This window comes from Pseudophryne corroboree, chromosome 4, assembly GCF_028390025.1.
Source record: "Pseudophryne corroboree isolate aPseCor3 chromosome 4, aPseCor3.hap2, whole genome shotgun sequence".
Taxonomy (NCBI): domain Eukaryota; kingdom Metazoa; phylum Chordata; class Amphibia; order Anura; family Myobatrachidae; genus Pseudophryne; species Pseudophryne corroboree.
The window spans coordinates 449,279,850-449,299,065 of record NC_086447.1 but is presented as its reverse complement, the minus strand read 5'-3'; the positions used below and the strand labels follow the sequence as shown (position 1 = coordinate 449,299,065).

At 42.1% G+C, this 19,216-nt stretch overlaps 1 long non-coding RNA gene and 1 pseudogene across 6 annotated transcripts; one reads left to right on the top strand and one right to left on the bottom strand.

The window, feature by feature from the left end:
* Positions 1 to 5,961: 5,961 nt before the first annotated feature.
* LOC134912875 (5S ribosomal RNA) lies at positions 5,962 to 6,080 on the bottom strand (annotated as a pseudogene).
* A 9,742-nt stretch (positions 6,081 to 15,822) lies between these two features.
* On the top strand, positions 15,823 to 18,702 carry LOC134909743 (uncharacterized). Of its 6 annotated transcripts, none has more exons than XR_010176018.1 (7): positions 16,152 to 16,247; positions 17,316 to 17,387; positions 17,625 to 17,710; positions 17,798 to 17,909; positions 18,054 to 18,124; positions 18,207 to 18,289; positions 18,535 to 18,702. It is a non-coding gene; the product is annotated as an uncharacterized LOC134909743 (long non-coding RNA). The 6 variants fall into 6 exon arrangements; XR_010176019.1 differs by lacking the exon at positions 16,152 to 16,247 and adding an exon at positions 16,274 to 16,898; XR_010176017.1 differs by lacking the exon at positions 17,625 to 17,710.
* Positions 18,703 to 19,216: the final 514 nt, after the last annotated feature.

The following is a 19,216-nucleotide window of genomic DNA, read 5'->3' as shown; positions in this document are numbered from 1 at the left end:
ATGTTTATGTGAGGACAGGTTTCTTGACTTGACCATCTTCCTTGGAAGCTTTCCCCCTGTGTGACTGCTCCCCAGCCTCGGAGACTTGCATCCATGGTTACTAGGACCCAGTCCTGAATCCCGAACCTGCGTTCCTCTAGGAGGTGAAAACTGTGTAGCCACCACAGGAGCGAAATTCTGGCTTTGGATGACAGGATTATCCTCTGATGCATGTGTAAATGGGATCCGGACCACTTGTCCAACAGGTCCCACTGGAATACTCTGGCATGGAATCGGCCAAACTGTATGGCCTCGTAGGCCGCTACCATCTTTCCCAACAACCGAATGTATTGATGAATCGACACTCTTGTTGGTTTCAGAATTTGTGTGACCATTCTCTGGATTTCCAGTGCCTTCTCTACTGGATGAAATATCCTCTGTAGTTCTGTATCCAGTATCATCCCCAGAAAAGACAATCCTGTCATTGGTTCCAACTGTGATTTTGGAAAATTTATGATCCAACCGTGATGATGAAGTACTGTCAGGGAGAGTGCAATGTTCTGCACCAACCTTTCCCTGGACCTTGCCTTTATCAGGAGATCATCCAGGTAAGGAATTGTATTGACTCCTTGCTGTCGAAGGAGGACCATCATCTCCACCATCACCTTGGTGAACACCCTCGGTGCCGTGGAGAGTCCGAACGGCAACGTCTGAAATTGGTAATGACAATCCTGTACTGCGAATCTCAGATAAGCTTGATGCGGAGGATAAATGGGAACATGTAAGTAGGCATCTTTTATGTCCACTGACACCATGAATTCCCCCTCCTCCAGACTGGAAATCTCTGCCCTCAGAGATTCCATCTTGAACTTGAACCTTTGCTGGTAGTAAGAATGCCAAATTGATTTCTCACAAATATTTAAAATGCCCGCTCTAATATATATTGTAAATGCCTGCACCTCTTATTACTATATCCCATGAATGTGCGCTGTACATCGCACAACACTGCATCCCATAAGAGAAAACAATACACCCACACGTTATCTGAGTTCCAAAGCTCATTAATGTATATATTTGTTGTTAAAAGGATATGAATTCAATATATATTACAAAGTACAGTATACCTATAGTTACATGAATACAACTCACACAGTAAACAGTTAGAACATACAATTACATACAGTTATATGCAGTTTCAGTTACATGCCAGCGATACAATACCATATCTTTCTCATATAAGTTTGTCTCCATATGACTCTCTCTCTCTCTCTTTCCTCTGTAAAATCATGCTGAGACTTCATCTTCTTCTGAGACCAAAAAGCAACTAACTCTGAGACCAAAAGAAACAGGAACTACCTTCCTGTGTGACCAGCAAAATGTGTTAACTAGTTTCTGGGGGAGGGGTCTCTCTCTCATTCATGATTGAGTCACTAGTTTCTTTGTATGTGCTGAACATGCTCAGCCCTTGGGGACGTCCAAAGGGGCTGGCCTGAGTTTCCTGTTCATTACCTGTTTGGAGCTTCTATTGTTCTAATAGAAGTGATTTTAGCTTTTATACATGTAATCATAATTATCCGCTGCAATGTCCCACAACTTAATAACAAGTATCAAATTAATCTACACACCAATCTGCTTGTTTTAATAGTAAACATGACAGGTGTGTCTGGTTCCGTTCAAATAATACACATTCATGACATTAATTCATTAGGTAATTTTAAATCATCATGATGTCTGGCGCTTGATATTATTATAATTATGTACTGTATGAAATAAGTGTCGAATCCATCTCTGTGGCATGTCCGTGTAAATGCGTGTGTTACCATATTTTGCTGTGCTCGCTGCGCATATTTGCAAGTATAGCGACTTAAATGTGTGTAGTTTGTATGTTCTCTTTATGTAATATTTTTGACTTTGACAGTAGAGATTCAGATTTTTCAGGTTTAGAATCGGTCTGACCGAGCTGTCCAGCTTCGGAACTACAAATAGGCTTGAATAAAACCCTTCTCCTTGTTGTAGAAGGGAACCAGGACAATGACTTGATCCTAACACAATTTTTGTATTGCTGCTGCTATCACTTCCCTGTCCAGGATAGAAGCCGGTAAGGTCGATTTGAAAAATCGGCATGGGGGAATGGCTTGAAACTCCAATTTGTACCCTTGGGACACTATTTGTACGACCCACAGGTCCAGGCCAGATTGAACCCAGAAGTGACTAAAGAGTTTCAGACGTGCCCCCACCAAGGGAGCCCCAGCATCATGCTGAAGATTTTGCAGGAACAGAGGTTGATTTCTGCTCCTGTGATCCTGGAGACACTGTGGACTTTTTTCCTTTTCCCCTTCCTCTACCCGTAAAGAAAGGGAAACCTTTACCCTTTTTGTATTTATTGGGCCGAAAGGACTGCATCTGGGAGTGATGTGTCTTTTTCGCTAGTGCAGAAGCATAAGGCAAGAATGTCGACTTACCTGCGGTAGCCGCAGAAGCTAAAGCATCCAGCCCATCTCCAAACAAGGCCTCACCTTTGTACGGGAGAGCCTCCATATTCCTTTTGGAATCTGCGTCAGCATTCCATTTGCAAATCCACGACGCCCTCCGTGCTGAGATTGCCATGGTAGCGGCTCTTGATCCCAAGAGACCAATCTTTCATGGCTTCTAGCATGTACGCAGCAGCGTCTTTGATATGACCCAACGTTAGGAGTATCTCATCTCTATTGTGTCTATGTCTGATGACAAGTTTTCTGACCACTTTTCAATAGCACTACTCACCAATGCACAGGCAATGGTAGGCCTGAGTAGTGTTCCATTGGCCACATAAATAGATTTCAACGTAGTCTCTAATTTGCGATCTGCCGGCTCTTTTAGTGAAGCCGTCCCAGGCGCAGGGAGAATCACCTTTTTTGTTAACCGCGACAGGCCACTGTCTAAAACGGGGGGTGACTCCCACCTTTTCCTGCCCTCTGCAGGGAAAGGGTAAGCTACCTGAATTCTTTTGGGAACCTAAAATTTCTTTTCAGGATTTGTCCAGACTCCCTCAAAGAGACTGTTCAGCTCATGAGATGGAGGAAAAGTTACATTAATTTTCTTTTCTTTACAAAAGTAAGCCTTCTCCTGTGGTAAAGGAGGGGGCCCTGCAACTTCTAATACCTCCTTTATAGCAACAATCATGTACTGAATGTTTTTCGCTAACTTTGGATCTATTCCGCTGGAATCACTAGTGTCGACACAGGAGTCCGTGTCGGTATCAGTTTGTACTATTTATGCAAATGACCTTTTATGTGACCCAGAGGGGTCCCCTGTGGATGAAAAGGCAGAACTATTAAAAATCACATCTTTGACAGATTTTCTCCAGTTTTCTGCATGAGACTCAGACTTATCCAATCTCTTACTGATATAATTCACACTATCACGTAATTCTTTCACCCATTCAGGCTCATGGTGTGCCGGCAGCGCCACCACATTACAACTCTGTGTCCCTAAAATGGCTCCCTCAGGGGAAGAGCTCCCTGCCTCAGACATGTCACACATGTTCACAATCACACCACAGACACTCCGGGGCTTATTGGGGACAGACCCACAGTAAATCTGCCTGAAGGACACAGAAGGGACTTGCCAGTTCACAACTCAGTGCCAATGTAAAAAATCGCTGTGTATCTACAGAGACTTTTAGCGCTATTATATGCCAATTTAAGCACCACTTTTCACTCTGCCCCCCTTAATATACACCCTGATACTTGATTCAGACGTGGAGGAGGGCCAGCGTGTCTTCTCCCTGCAGCTTGCCTGGAGAAAATGGCGCTGAGCAGCGCTAGCTGACTAAGGAGGAAGCCCCGCCCCCTGCAATGGCGCGTTTCCCCTGAGGTAATATTTATACTGGCGGGGGTGTAGGATTGTGCCACGGCCCAATATGCTACCTTTTTGCCAGTCAGAGTAGGTTTTCATGCTTCCCAGGGCGCTCCCCCCCCCCCCTGCGCACCCTGGTGTGAGCTGTGTATGGATAGCATGTCTGTGCAGCGTTCCCGCTCGCTGCGCGGTACCTTCAGCCATCACGATGACCGGAGGTCCCCCTTGCAGATCTCCAGTAATAATACTGACGCGTCTTCTGACTTCTGGCTCTGTTAGGGGGGTGACGGCGTGCTGTGGGAGTGAGCGCATAGCCGCAGCTAGTGTTCAGTACCCTTCAGAAGCTAATGGTGTCCTGTCAGGGAGACTGTTGCCAGCAGTCTTCCTGAAAATAAAAAAAACCTAACATAGAGTCTTTTAGTGAAACTCAGTAAAGCTCCACTAGAGTGCGACCAGTCTGCCTGGGCACATTTTCTAAACTGAGGTCTGGAGGAGTGGCACAGAGGGAGGAGCCAGTTCACACTCTGGAAAAGTCTTAAAGTGCCCATGGTTCCTGCGGAACCGTCTATACCCCATGGTACTGAAGTGGACCCCAGCATCCTCTAGGACGTATGAGAAATTCAATGTGAGGGATGTAACTAGTAAATGCAGCTTTACTAAATTGCATATGCTTAATGCTTATTCTCTACTTGGAGCTATAAAGGTGCTCATAACACTCGTTTTTTAAAAACTGATTGTATATATATATATATATATATATATGAAGAAAAAGTGGATAAGGTGAATTTTAGCGACCAATGGTGTCTTAAAACTTAGAGGAGACTAAAATTGAAAATGATAAAAATTTAATAGAATATAATTAGCACCAATACAAAAGTAAATAAAACAGAAGCCCTATACAAAGAACCAATAATGAGTAAGAAATCTCTGGAACTACATATAAATATATAAATATATAAGTTAGTGTAAAATTGATAGTACAAACTGATATAAGACAGGAGGATAAATGTCCTAACAATAAAAAATTGGAAATAAGATCAGCATCAAAAATGTATAAATAAGGTTCTTAGCTTTTGAGAAGGTATGTATCATAACACCCAACGCGTTTCGTCCTATCTGGAATTCATCAAGGGGTGATAGGTAATTGGGACAGCTCATCTATATATACTTGTGTTAATGAGGAAGTGATAGCTACATCACTTCCTGTCAATTAACAGACACCAAATTTAATAAACTGTTTATACATATCAAAACAGAGTGACAATAACCTTACAGCATAATATCACTATGCTGTACAAAATCGCTTTATAAAGGAACTGTTTCCATGTGTTTAAAATGGTAAAAAACACAGTTAAAGTTCGTGATCCTGGACTTCCTGTTCGGATCGTGGGTGACGTCACGTCCGCCCCACTTCCGGCGTCCGGCATTCTCCATTGCGCATGCGCTGGGTGCGGATCATAGAATGTTTGTGTCCAACATCAGCTGCGCATGCGCCTGCTCTCCCATCAGATATCAGAGGCTCAAAACGTCTAGAAAATAGCGGCGGCCATGTTCTTGGAGTACGTTCTCACAGACATCTATTTGTATAATTAGGTAGTCCCGGCGGCCATCTTTGATGTGACAATTCTTAATGGGAATATGCTCACAACCGAAAATAAAGAGAGAATAATGTGATTTAGGAATATTACTTAGACACATATCTCATATTTCTATTAAATTCTATTTGTATCACTTGTCCCAGGCATAAAAATATTTAAACAGCCTATGGCATTAGATGCCTATGTGGTAGTAAAAAACACAGCATTAGGGACAGGATTAGGTCTAATAGTGGAGGATTTTATAATATAAAAGATTAGTTAAGAGGCCTATTGCGCTGATTCCTTACAGTATTACACCTTACATGCATACAATTACACATGAAAATAGGGGTAAGTATGAATATAGTCATTCACGCACGGAGATGGTGGTATTTGATATTACAGCATCAGACGTATTATTTCAGTTCATGATGAACGATACTCAGGTGTTAACGGAATTACATGTGTATTAAGCATATTTGCACCTCTTAGAAACACAAGAGTTCCCGTGGGAAAGAGAGAAAGAGTAAGTATTATTAATAGAATATCCTCATATCCCTCACTCAAAAAGTTACAGCACCCAGTCTTCCATGATGGTTCCCCATCTATGTACTAGCTGGGCCCAGCACTGCTTGGCTTCCAAGATCGAACGGAGTTGGGCATCTCCAGTGCGGTATGGCTGTAGTATTGGCGTGGTCTTTAGAGGTAATCATAATAAAATGAAATGACGTGGTTGGGGAGGTGGCCCTAGTAGAAATGACAACAGAGAAGAGATAGGTTGCCCTAGTAAGAAGAAGAAAGTGTAATCAGCTTACGTCACAGAAAGGGGGCTATTTCGTAGCCCTCGTTGAAGCCATCAGGGTGCAGGGTGTTCAGTTCGAACATCCAATACATTTCCCTTTTCGATAAAAGGTTAGAGAGATCACCACCTCTCTCGCCCAGTGAGACTAGCTCAATGCCCTTAAATGTTAATTCGTCAGGATCCGAGTTATGGCAGGCATGGAAATGTTTCGATACTGCATGTGTTAGTACTTTGTTTTTAATATTTCTCACATGTTCCTGAATGCGGATTTTCAGAGGTCTTTTCGTTTTCCCTATGTATTTCATCCCACACGAGCACTCCAGCATGTAGATCACTGACACCGTATTACAGTTGATGAACTGCTTAATCTTATAGTCTTTGGACCTGTTGGTGTTCTTGAAGGTTTTCCTATTAGGGTGTACGTACCAACATACATTACAGCGGCTGCATTTATAACATCCAACGCATTTGGGCATGCTTGATCGTACTTCCGGGTTTCTTAGCATGCTCGGTGCCACCAGATCTTTGAGATTTTGCGACTTCCTAAACACCACAAATGGATCCTTCGGGAGATAATCTTTCAAAATAGGATCCATTAGGAGGATGTTCCAGTGTTTTTTCAGTGTTTTCTTAATAATGTTCTCATGTCTACTATACGTGGTGACAAACCTCACTGTGTCATCACCTTTCTCCTTGGATTTATATTTCAGAAGTTGTTTCCTCTCCAATTTCTTGGCCTTCAGGTTTGCTTCTTCCAAGAGATGGTTCGGATAGCCTTTTTCCTTGAATCTTTCAGTGTATACCTGCAGTTGCTGATCTCGATCCTCAATGTTCTTACAGTTCCGAGCAATTCTGTTGAACTGTGAGAAGGGAATGTTGTTCTTCCATTGTTGACTGTGATTGCTTCGATAATGTACATAACTGTTCATATCCACTTCCTTGATATAATTCTTAGTAATCACTTCATTGCCCATGTGTGTCAAGACCAGATCAAGAAATTCTATCTTCTCTGTGCTTTCCTTTGCAGTAAATTGAAGGTTCATAGAATTATTAGATAAATATATAAAAAATTCCTTAAAACTTGCACCGTCACCATCCCACACAAGTAAAATGTCGTCTATATATCGTTTGTAAAATGCGATATTCTGCTGGAATGGGTGGTCCTTAAAAATGTACTCGTTTTTCCAATTTCCCATGAAAAGATTAGCAAAACTATGCGCAAAAATTGTGCCCATGGCGGTGCCACAGATTTGTAAAAAGTAGGTGTCTAAAAATTTAAAATAATTCCGTTTCAGAATAAAATTCATCAATTCACATAAAAATATTCTGTGCTCCTCTGAGATCTCGGCATCTTTACTCAGGAATATATATTTCTGCAGCGGGGTACACTGGTATTCCACAAGGAATAACATTGGGGTGTACAGTTGAATCTTGATCCGAGGCACCAAAAGGCTAAAGCTATGAATGTTCCCAGGATGCACTGCACCGCCTCTTCTATATCCCCGCCTCCAGGCACTGGAGCTCAGTTTGTAAGTTGGTGCCTGCAGTGCAGTCAGCTAACAGGGAGGGCTGCGTTCGACAGGCCTGAAAAGAGCTTTCTAAGAAAGAAGACTTCAAGGGCGGCAGCATAGGCACTTGATGCTATATGTCATACTGACATATCGTGCTGTGGCTCCATCACCTCCCCTAGCAGTTGTATGTAGTATTACTAGTCTAGTGCAATCTTACTGTTGTGTGTAATAATTTCTGCATTGTACATGTGACTGTGTGTGCCTATAATTGCTGTGTGGTTTTCATTCCGTGTATCACATATTGCTATCCCTATATTCTGTACCCTGAGGGGGCTTGGTTCGTCAGGGTCCTATACATATATATAGTGTTTCACAGGATATACTGTAGTTGTATTTTTCTCTGTGTATTTCAGTAACCATATACCACTTAAATCCTGTGTTTGTGATCTGCATTTGCAGTCACACTCCACAGGGGTTTTTTGTCAGGTACTGTGTCTGGCTATATTGTACTGTTACGCCCTAAGGCTACGTCTCCATATAATGTCTGCTACACAGGGCAGGAGGTCCGTGGCTGATCCTGTATCATGCAGTGCTGACGCTGCGGATTTATCTGAGGAAATATTCCAGCTGAGGGTCCAGGTATTGGTGGTTCTGTACCCCTCAGTCAGTCTGCAGCACCAGTGGCACACCAATATCCGCCTTGGGCTGCTTTTTCTGATTTACTGACTACACTAGTAACGAGACTTACGCCCCCTGTGGGACCTCCTGTGCCATTACAGCCACATATTGTCCCTGTAGTTAATCCGCAATGGGCGGATACTCTGTCAACTCAGTTACAGCAATTAAATCAGTCTTTGGTTAAACAAAAGCCTAACCCTCACCCTCCTAGGACCAAAGAGTCATCTAAACGGGTAATTTCTTCCTCACAATCCACTCATGTTTCGGATACTTCATCCGATGAAGATGGGGTATATACTGACCCATCAGACACTGATGCAGATGCTTCTGATGAGGAATCTGCAATGCAGGTTGATGTTCCTGACCTATTGGAGGCCATCAAACTGATTCTTCAGATTGCTGATGAAATTGAACCTCCAGATACGTCTAAGAAACCTGATAAGTTCAAACGTGAAAAGGTTACTAAATTAGTTTTTCCACATTCTGACCATTTAGTTGACATATGTCAGGAATCCTGGGAGTCTCCAGGAAAGAAATTCTCCCTGTCTAAAAAGATGCTAGCTCATTATCCCCTCTCTGCAGAGTTAAGTAAGAATTGAGAAACACCACCACCGGTGGACTCACGAGCATCTTATTGTGTCTTCTACTCTGTCAGTCACTACCATCACCTCTTTGAAGGAACCGTCGGATAAGCGTGTGGAGGGTTGCTTGAAGTCTATTTACAGTCTTGCGGGTGCCATACATAGACCCACTATAGCAGCTTCTTGGGCTGCAAAAGGTATTGAAGCCTGGGATCAAGCTGTTGAGGCAGATATACCTCTGAATTTTTCTGATAATGCCAGACAGTGTCTTTCATATATTACCACAGCCTCTCATTACATTCAGGAGGCGGCCTCTGATGCCGGTGTTCTGGCGGCCAAAGCGTCTACTACGTCCATTCTGGCTTGCCGGATTCTGTGATTGCGGTCCTGGTCGGTGGACCTGGACTCTAAAAAGACTTTGGAGGTGATCCCTTTTAAGGGAGACATCCTATTTGGGGAAGATTTGAATAAGATTGTTGCTGACTTAGTGTCTGCTAAGACTGCATGTCTACCAAGTACTAATCCTTCGGCTCTGAAGGCTAAAAGTACCTCCTTTCATTCCTTTCGACCTCCAAGTAAAGCAAAGGCTGAGGCATACCCGATACTGACTGAGGAAGCTGCCAAGAGATAACAAAGGCAGAGAAACACATTTATTGAAGCAACCAACTGGTTAGCCCCCACCTCTGACAGTCCACTGTACGGTGACAGGGAAGTCTTCACATCTTCAGATAAGGCTCACTACAAAGGATGAAGGATCCAGAACCGGGAGGACAGAAGCCAGTTCCATCTCAGCAAAGCTGACGGGGTAATAAAAATCTAATCAACATGGCCATGTATCAATCTATCTGCTTTGCATGACAGTCTCTTTCTAAAGAACTATGTAAACGGAACTTTATTGCTTTCAAGAGCATAATATCTGACAAGGAGTAACTTGTTAAACTGTTCCACAAAAGACTGTCTGTTTATTACCACCGGGTATATTGGATACTAATGACCAACACGGCAGATACATTGTATATGATGTGAAAGTGACTTTTAATTTTTTATTTTTTTATTTATTTTATTTGTGAGCTTTTACTTATGTGAATATATTCATAGTATAAATATGTGGTAATGGCATTTAAAGAATATTAACTCTTTTTAGAACCAGCTAGGAAGTCTTTCAGGAGTTACTAGTTTTATGGATAATAAAAATTCCTTTTAATTTTAAATTTATCAGCGCATTCTATTCCATTTTTCTTTTGGTCCATTGTTTGTAAGGGGTGGAGTAGCCACTTTGGTTATAGAAAGCTGCAGACAAACAAATGTATAAATACTGAGCTTTTTAATTGGGTGCCAGGAGATACTAGTGCCCGAAACAGGCTTGCACTTCCAAAACCTCTAAGCCCAAGCCTAAACGTTCTTGGGCTACCCGTAAGCCTGCTTTCAAACCAGACAAGCCTGCTGCATGACGGGGCGGGCCTCCCCCTAGGGGATCCCAGGGTGGGAGGCTGACTTCTGCGGTTCACCCAGGTATGGTTAAAGACCACTTCAAACGCCTGGGTGAGGGAAGTCATCACTCGCGGATACGCCATCTCTCTCATGACATGTCCCCCTCACCGGTTTTGCTCGACAGTCATTCCTTCGGATCCGTTAAAAGCAAAAACTCTCCATTTGGTGGTACAATCCCTCCTGGACACAGGAGTGATAGTGCCAGTGCTTCTGTCTCAGAGGGGCAGGGGGTACTATTCAACGTTGTTCCTAGTTCCGAAGTCAAATGGATCCTCCCGGCCCATTCTCAACCTCAAATCTTTGAACAAATTTGTGAAGGTATCCAAATTCCATATGGAAACTCTTCGCTCTATTGTTCTGGCTTTGGAGCCCAAGGATTATATGGTATCCCTGGACATACAGGATGCTTACCTATATATACCTATTGCCATGTCGCATCAGCAGTATCTGCGGTTTGCTATTGGCAACCTACATAATCAATACAAGCCTTGCCCTTTGGACTGACTACAGCTCCTTGGATCTTCACCAAGGTCATGGCAGTTATAACGGCCATTCTGCGTCGGCATGGTATCAGTATCCTGCCGTATCTTGATGACTTGCTGATCCTGGTGAACTCCCCAGAGGTTCTCATCCATCATCTGGAACTGACTGTCCAATTCCTACAAGCACACGGGTGGCTCATCAACTGGAAAAAATCCTCACTGGTCCCTGTTCAAAGCATGGTGCACCTGGAGGCATTACTGGACACACACAACCAACGTTTGTTTTTGTCTCCAGACAAGGTCCTGAAGCTTTAGGACAGGATAAGATGCTTCCTTTCTCGCCCACGAATGTCGATACACTCGGCAATGCAGGTACTAGGCCTCATGGTGTTGGCTTTCGACATGGTAGAGTACGCTCAATTTCACTCTCGCCCTCTGCAGAAGCTAATCCTTGCCAAGTGGGATGGTCTGTATCACTGAATCAGATCTTATATGATCTCCTTGACTCTGGAGGTTCGTCTGTCACTGAGCTGGTGGCAACAGGACCAACAATTGAGCAGGGGTCATCCCTTCTGGATCTCCAAGTGGATCCTCCTAACGATGGATGCCAGTCTGCGGGGTTGGGGTGCGGTTTTGGAGCAACACTCTCTTCAAGGTCGGTGGACCAGGGAGGTATCTCTCCTCCCGAGAAATATTCTGGAGATGCGGGCAGTGTTCAATGCTCTGAAACTTGCTCTGCCTCTGGTACAGAGCAGGCCTGCTCAAGTACAGTCGGACAATGCCACCACGGTCACATACATAAATCATCAAGGCGGCACGCGAATCGGCATGGCAATGTTGGAAATGTTGAAGATTCTTCAATGGGCGGAATGCCATCTACCAGCCATATCGGCAGTGTTCATTCCGGGGGTCCTCAACTGGGAAGCGGACTTCCTCAGTCGTCAGGACATACACGCCGGAGAGTGGAGCCTTCATACAGACGTCTTTCAACTCCTAGTGGACAAGTGGGGCCTACCAGATGTAGACCTGATGGCGTCTCGACACAATCGCAAGGTTACGCTCTTCGGAGCAAGGACAAAGGATCCTCAAGCAGCGTTTGTGTATGCACTGACAATTCCGTGGAACTTTCGGCTGCCGTACGTGTTCCCTCCGGTGTCACTCCTGCCCAGAATAATAAGGAAGTTCAAGCAAGAAGGAGGAATACTACTTCTAATCGCTCTAGCGTGGCCCAGATGGCATTGGTTCTCAGACCTGCAGGGTCTCTCGATAGATCATCTTCTTCTGCTTCCGCAACATTCAGACCTCCTCGTTTAGGGCCCTTGTGTCTACCAGGATCTGGCCCGACTGGTTTTGACGGCGTGGCTCTTGAAGCTTCACTCCTGGGGGCCAAAGGATTTTCTGAGGTGGTCATTCAAACTATGTTAAAAGCCCGTAAACCTGCTTCGGCTCGGATTTATTATAGGGTCTGGAATTCTTACTTCACCTGGTGTGCGGCTAAGAATTACGATGCATACAAGCTCAGTACTGCCAAACTTTTGGCTTTTCTGCAACAGGGCCTGGACTTACGCCTTCGTCTGTCCTCCCTCAAGGTTCATATATCTGCCTTGTTGGTGTGGTTTCAGAGAAAGATTGTGTCTCTTCCTGACGTTCACACTTTCACTCAGGGTATTTTACGGATTCAACCTCCCTATGTCCCTCCTGTGGCGCCATGGGATCTGTCTGTTGTTCTGAATGCCCTACAACAGTCTCCATTTGAACCTCTTCAGTCTGTGGACCTTAAATGGCTTATGCTTAAGGTCTTATTTTTGCTGGCTATTGCCTCTGCTCAACGTGTTTCAGACTTGGGTGCCTTATCATGTCGGTCACCCTTTCTGATTTTTAACCGTGACCGTACGGTTCTTAGAACTCGCCCTGGTTATCTACCTAAGGTGGTGTCGTCTTTCCACCTTAACCAAGAGATTGTGGTCCCGGCCTTTATCGCTCCTGGTTTGTCCTCCAAAGAGCGGTCTTTGGATGTGGTACGGGCTCTCCATATCTATGTGAAAAGAACCGCCTCCCTTTTTGGTTTTCACAAACGTAGCTGGCCTGTGAATAAGCAAACTTTGGCCAGATGGATTAGAATGGTGATTGCACAAGCTTATGCGCAGGCCGGACTTCCAGCTCCTGCTGCTATCAAGGCCCATTCAACTCGGTCTGTTGGACCTTCGTGGGTGGCCCGCCATGGCGCGTCCTTAGAACAATTGTGCAAGGCGGCTATGTGGTCCTCAGTGAACACATTCATCAGGTTCTATGCCTTTGATACTTCCGCCTCCCAGGATGCTTCCTTAGAATGCCGGGTTCTTGTGCCCGCTACAGTGCATCCCCTCCCATGAGGAACTGCTTTAGGACATCCCTGATGTTATTCCCTGTGGAATACCAGTGTATCCCGGTGCAGAAAAGGAGATTTATGGTAAGACTTACCATTGTTAAATCTCTTTCTGCGAAGTACACTGGATTCCACAGGGTGCCCACCCTGACACACTTAGCTTCTTTGGGTTTGTATTATCTAGAGAAGGCGGTGCAGTGCATCCTGGGAACAGTCAAAGCTTTAGCCTGTTGGTGCCTCGGATCAAGATCCAACTATACACCCCGATGTTATTCCCTGTGGAATCCAGTGTACCTCGCAGAAAGAGATTTAACAATGGTAAGTCTTACCATAAATCTCCTTATTATACTGTTTATAATGATTTAGTCATTTGAAGGATTGTGTATGCTCTATGTTGCTTGTACTGGGAATAAAGGGAAATTAGGATGACCATTGCATTGTTTGCACATCGTCTAATGTGTACCCTATGTTCATGGTTGCCTATCTGGAGGGACTGGACATGCAGCTTCTAAAACCTTGGTGTAAGTTGCAAGCTCATAATGATCAGGTGCAAGATTCATAGATCAGTTACAGCAAAGCAGGGTACAAAATACACAAACACAAGTTATTCAGTGGACCCTAAGATCCAGGACCCCTAACAGTAGCCAACTCCTGGCCTATCACCTGGGCAACTTGTCCACCATCAGTAGCCATGTTTCATCTGTCTGAAATTCTTTTATCACAAACTGACAAGTCATGTGAATGCACACAGAAGGTGCCACCACGGCTGCCCGCTGCCCCTCATAGCCCTGATGCACCTCCTCCAGGACCCTGGATCCCGGCTCTCCAGCAGCAAGCAGCACCTGACTACTTCTGCTCCCGGCAGCGTCGCTGTAATGCTGTGGATGCCTTTAACAGGAAACCTGCCAATGATGAGGAAAAACAAGAAAACAACTCAAGGTATGTAACACATGGGTTTCTGTGGGACCACAAACCATACACATCTTACAGCCCAATCAGGAGGGGGGCGGTGTTGCTCTTTTATCCAACACATTACAGAAAACACACAAAAAAAAACCTTTTAGCTCAAACTAACAGATGCCTGCAATTAGCTGCTTCTCAACCCTGGCTGACAGCAACACCTGACCTGGATTCTCTCCAGACACAGTCCTGCAATTTAAAACCAATGTCAGGTTTGTGTTGTCTTTGTCACAAATATATACATATATATATATATAGATGGGGGAAAAGCTTTTCGGCGCTTAACCGCGATACCAAATTATACTAGAATGTAGTCCAGGATATTTATAAATGAACAAAAAAGTCTCCTTTTTCTAGACACTCCCTTTATATTAATCGGGCGTCAGCTCCACCTTAAAGAAAGAAGCATTGGTAAGGTGCTTCATGTGCAGTGTAAACAAAAAGAAAGGATAAGGTGGTTTTAAGCGACCAGTGGTGTCTAATGCTAATGGGAGACTCAAATTTAAAAGAAAATATTTTTATTTATTAAATCTAATATGCACCAATAAAAACAAATAAAATAGTAGCCCTATTACAAGGGGCCAGAAACGTTACTAAAAACTGTGTATAAAATATAAGTTAGTATAAAATAGTATATAAAAAAGGTTCTTAGCTTTTAGAGAGGATATGATACATATCCTCTCTAAAAGCTAAGAACCTTTTTTATATACTTTTTATGCTGATCTTATGTCCAAGTTTGTACTTTTAGGACGCTTTTTTCTCTTGTCTTATTTAAGTTCGTATTATTGATTTTATACTAACTTATATTTTATACACAGTTTTTAGTAACGTTTCTGGCCCCTTGTAATAGGGCTACTATTTTATTTGTTTTTACTGGTGCATATTAGATTTAATAAATAAAAATATTTTCTTTTAAATTTGAGTCTCCCATTAGCATTAGACACCACTGGTCGCTTAAAACCACCTTATCCTTTCTTTTTATATATATATATATATATATATATATATATAATCATGCAGTAGAACGTGGCACTCACAGGACTTGTCTCCTCAAGTAACGTCAGGCGTGGGACACCACAGCTGGTTAACGTTTCAGTTTATTTGTAAGCTTTTGTCAGAACAACAACTAACAAAAAGTAGCTTACCTTTATACCCAAATACACCCACAGGGACGAACAGACTGCTGGTCGCAGGGCTGGTAACGTCACGCGCCGCACGACGTGCGCTCGTCAACGCCACTTCCGGACCCTCCATCTCCTAGCAACAAACAACGACAGTGCTTAGTAATGAAACCATCACCATGTACAACGACTGTAAGGATGTAATAACGACAATAACGACATCACTTTAAACACTGAGATAAAGAACTAGCACTGAGAAAAAGAACTAGCAGTGAGTGTATAGAACAACATCATATGAAGCAGTTCAGGTTAAGCTGTTCATTGAGGTCTCTTGGGGCAACAGTGTCCAAATCATAGATCCACACGTTGCCCCAAGAGGCCTCAATGAACAGCTTAACCTGAACTGCTTAATATGATGTTGTTCTATGCACTCACTGCTAGTTCTTTATCTCAGTGTTTAAAGTGATGTCGTTATTGTCTGGTGCTTATTCTATTAATTTTCAGCACTTTCGATGTATTGCTGTATACGTTAGTTATGCGGTAGCTTTATTATATGATTCATATGCCTTACATCCTTACAGTCGTTGTACATGGTGATGGTTTCATTACTAAGCACTGTTGTCTGTTGCTAGGAGACGGAGGGTCCGGAAGTGGCGCTGACGAGCGCACGTCGCGTGGCGCGTGACGTTACCGGCCCTGCGACCAGCAGTCTGTCCGTCCCTGTGGGTGTCTTCACAGGTGTATTGGGTATAAAGGTAAGCTACTTTTTGTTATTTGTTGTTCTGACGAAGGTTTACAAATAAAATGAAACGTTAACCAGCTGTGGTGTCCCACGCCTGACGTTACTTGAGGAGACAAGTCCTGTGAGTGCCACGTTCTACTGCATGATTATATTTCACAACTGCAAAGTAATGTATGTGAGGCAATGAGGCACCTTTTAAACCATCTGAGACTGTGAGCCAGCACTTCATCTATGTGTGTATATACGCCACGCTGAGTGATCCCGGTCCATGGGGCATGTTATTTATGGACGGGCTGAAAGGGATACATGTGTGATTGAGATGAGGTATTTTTTCCACAAGTTACTGCGTTGGTTAAAAAGCTGGTATACTTAGATACCATGTCTCTGCTGGTGTTTGTCCCGCCCCTTACCGTCCTCATAGGCAGACAAAGCTGTCACTCTTAAAAAGATTATCACACATCAGGATTAATTCATGAAGCACGTTGTGGGGTCATTAACCCATTAAGGTCAAATTAGGTGGGTCCTAGTTTCATTATTGAAAAAGACAAATGATCTTGATCCATATTTAATGGCTGGTAGGCTGCATGCATTTAAGGGTTTGAAAAAAATCACAAAAAAATCACATTTCTTTAAGAATATATATTAATTGATAAATTACTAATTGGTCCACTTTAGGAGGTGATGTCATTCCTCCTCCCCTATATAAGTTAGGCCTTGTTCCTCATGCTTCATTGCATGGAGGTTTGGACAATCACTGACTTGCTGTTGGAAGGTAAGGTACCTATATACAACATTTAGAACAAGGATCCATTTAATTTATCATACACTTCAGTGTATGTTTTCTGTAAATCGGTGTATGCATCACTACATTCTGATACTTATGAATGGATATTGTTTGCACTAGAAATTCCTTTGAATTAAGTATGTTACCCATAAGTGTATTATTCTCTATGATGATCAATGTATGAGTAGTCAGAACTAATATGTGTTTATTTTAAATGTGTCTCTTTTATATATCTATACACACACACACACACACACACACACACACACACACACACACACACACACACACACACACACACGTCACCCAGACCTTATTGAATGGTTTCTTCTTTTTGAAACCTCTTTCTTATTAAAGCTAGACACTAATGGATACCAAACTGAAATGCATTACTTGAATTCTCAGGTTCCAAAATCCATTTATTCATACTAGGATCTCTCGTATGCATAAGCTCCATTGTTTGAGCTGACCTTTGAGGTATGTCATTATATACCCTTTTTATATATAGATTTTGGAATAGCCTATTGAATCTATTTAAATATAACCATAAGTTAATGTACAGATAGAGGTTGAGATATTTAGCACATAAATCTTTTTCGATATGTAAGTTACAATATTTTTTAGAAAGATTGCTATTATTTGAAATCCTTAGTATCTCATGTTATAGTCCCACACACACCAATACTAATCTATGGTAATTAATTGATCTATTAGGTTCTTTTGGGTTGGAATTAGCCGACTTCATTATCATCTTGAACCTCCTCTATTGATGGTTAGAATTTGTGTAATAGACTCTAGAGGTATGTGGTGTAATACCCAAATACGTGAATCTGGTAATAGCCTTTTTACATATTTGATTACAACTTCAATTAATATGTTCCAATTAGGTTGGAGTGACATTACCACAATGGTGGTTATCGAATTTTCCTTATGAATATCCTTGATTGTCTGGGTCCATCAAAATAGTTATTTTTTGTCATTATTTATCAAAAATCAGAGGTATGTCCTGTCTTGTAATTATGATGTATGGATGTTCCCCTTTTTTTATTTTTTATTTTTTTTATATTTTTTTATTTTTTATTTATTTATTGATATACTAATTTTTTGCCTAAAAATAAATTAATGGATACTATCTCCATTTAGGGTTTTTAAATAGGATTTACATCTTTCACAGACCCATAGATATTGGGAATAGAGGTCCAGTGGATCTATAAGTAAGTTATATGGATAGTTCATACGGGTATTTTTTCCATTATATTTTTTTGTGTAAAATAATCACATCAAATTGTATTTTAGAACTGTGCGAATAATTTGAATTCTAAATGGTGTGGTGAGCCTGACCATTTCACAGATTGTCAGTATCTGAATTGATTGTATAGGTATGTATTGCCTTATATTTTTTGTTTTGTATCATCATTGTACCACTGTATATACCATCAATGTGGAACTTCAAAGACACTTTTTTGCTAGTATTCATGAATGTCCATCTCCTGATATATTGTATTGTTACTCAATGTCCTCATCTCTCCTTATCTGTATGATTAATTTTGCTTATTTAATGTTGATTGAGAAAATCATGTATGTTTATTCATACATTCATTTAAATGTGTGTTTTTTTTACCAGCTTCTTTGACCATCCCTCTGAAGAAGTCCTATGTGGACGAAACGCGTCAGAGTTGAAGAGACTTATACTACCCTTCATTTCATTTATTGCACAAATTTTAACTGTGTATATGAAAGGGTTATCTCTGTTTGTGTAAATGTGCTTTTAATAAATTGTTTTTTATGATCATATGTGGTCAATGTAATTGCTGGTAATAACTGGAAAGTGGAATTAGCGCCTCCTGATTCACTGTTTGGTGATAGATAGATAGATAGATATATATATATATATATATATGGTTTGCAGTAGCGGCACTCAGCAACGATTTCTTTAGGAAATTAAGACACCATCACTCTGGATTATTTCAACGTTTCAGGATCATTTATTTTGACCCTTTTGTCAGGATACAAAGTAATCAAATGACACCAACAATGCTTAAAAACCCTCTCCCTCCCAAGGTGAACGCCACCTACCTGCCCTTAGACAGATGTGGAGAATTAAACATATGTATGAGACAATCCTGCACCACAACATGAACAGGTGTTTAGATACCATGCGAGCAAGCTACAATGCATATATCATCTCTTAATAATGAAACATGTTTTCATCACTACATCATATATATATTGCACAACTGTATTCTGCAATCCAGCAGTACATAAATGTACCTCATTTGTTAAATATCCCAATGACCACTAGCCAT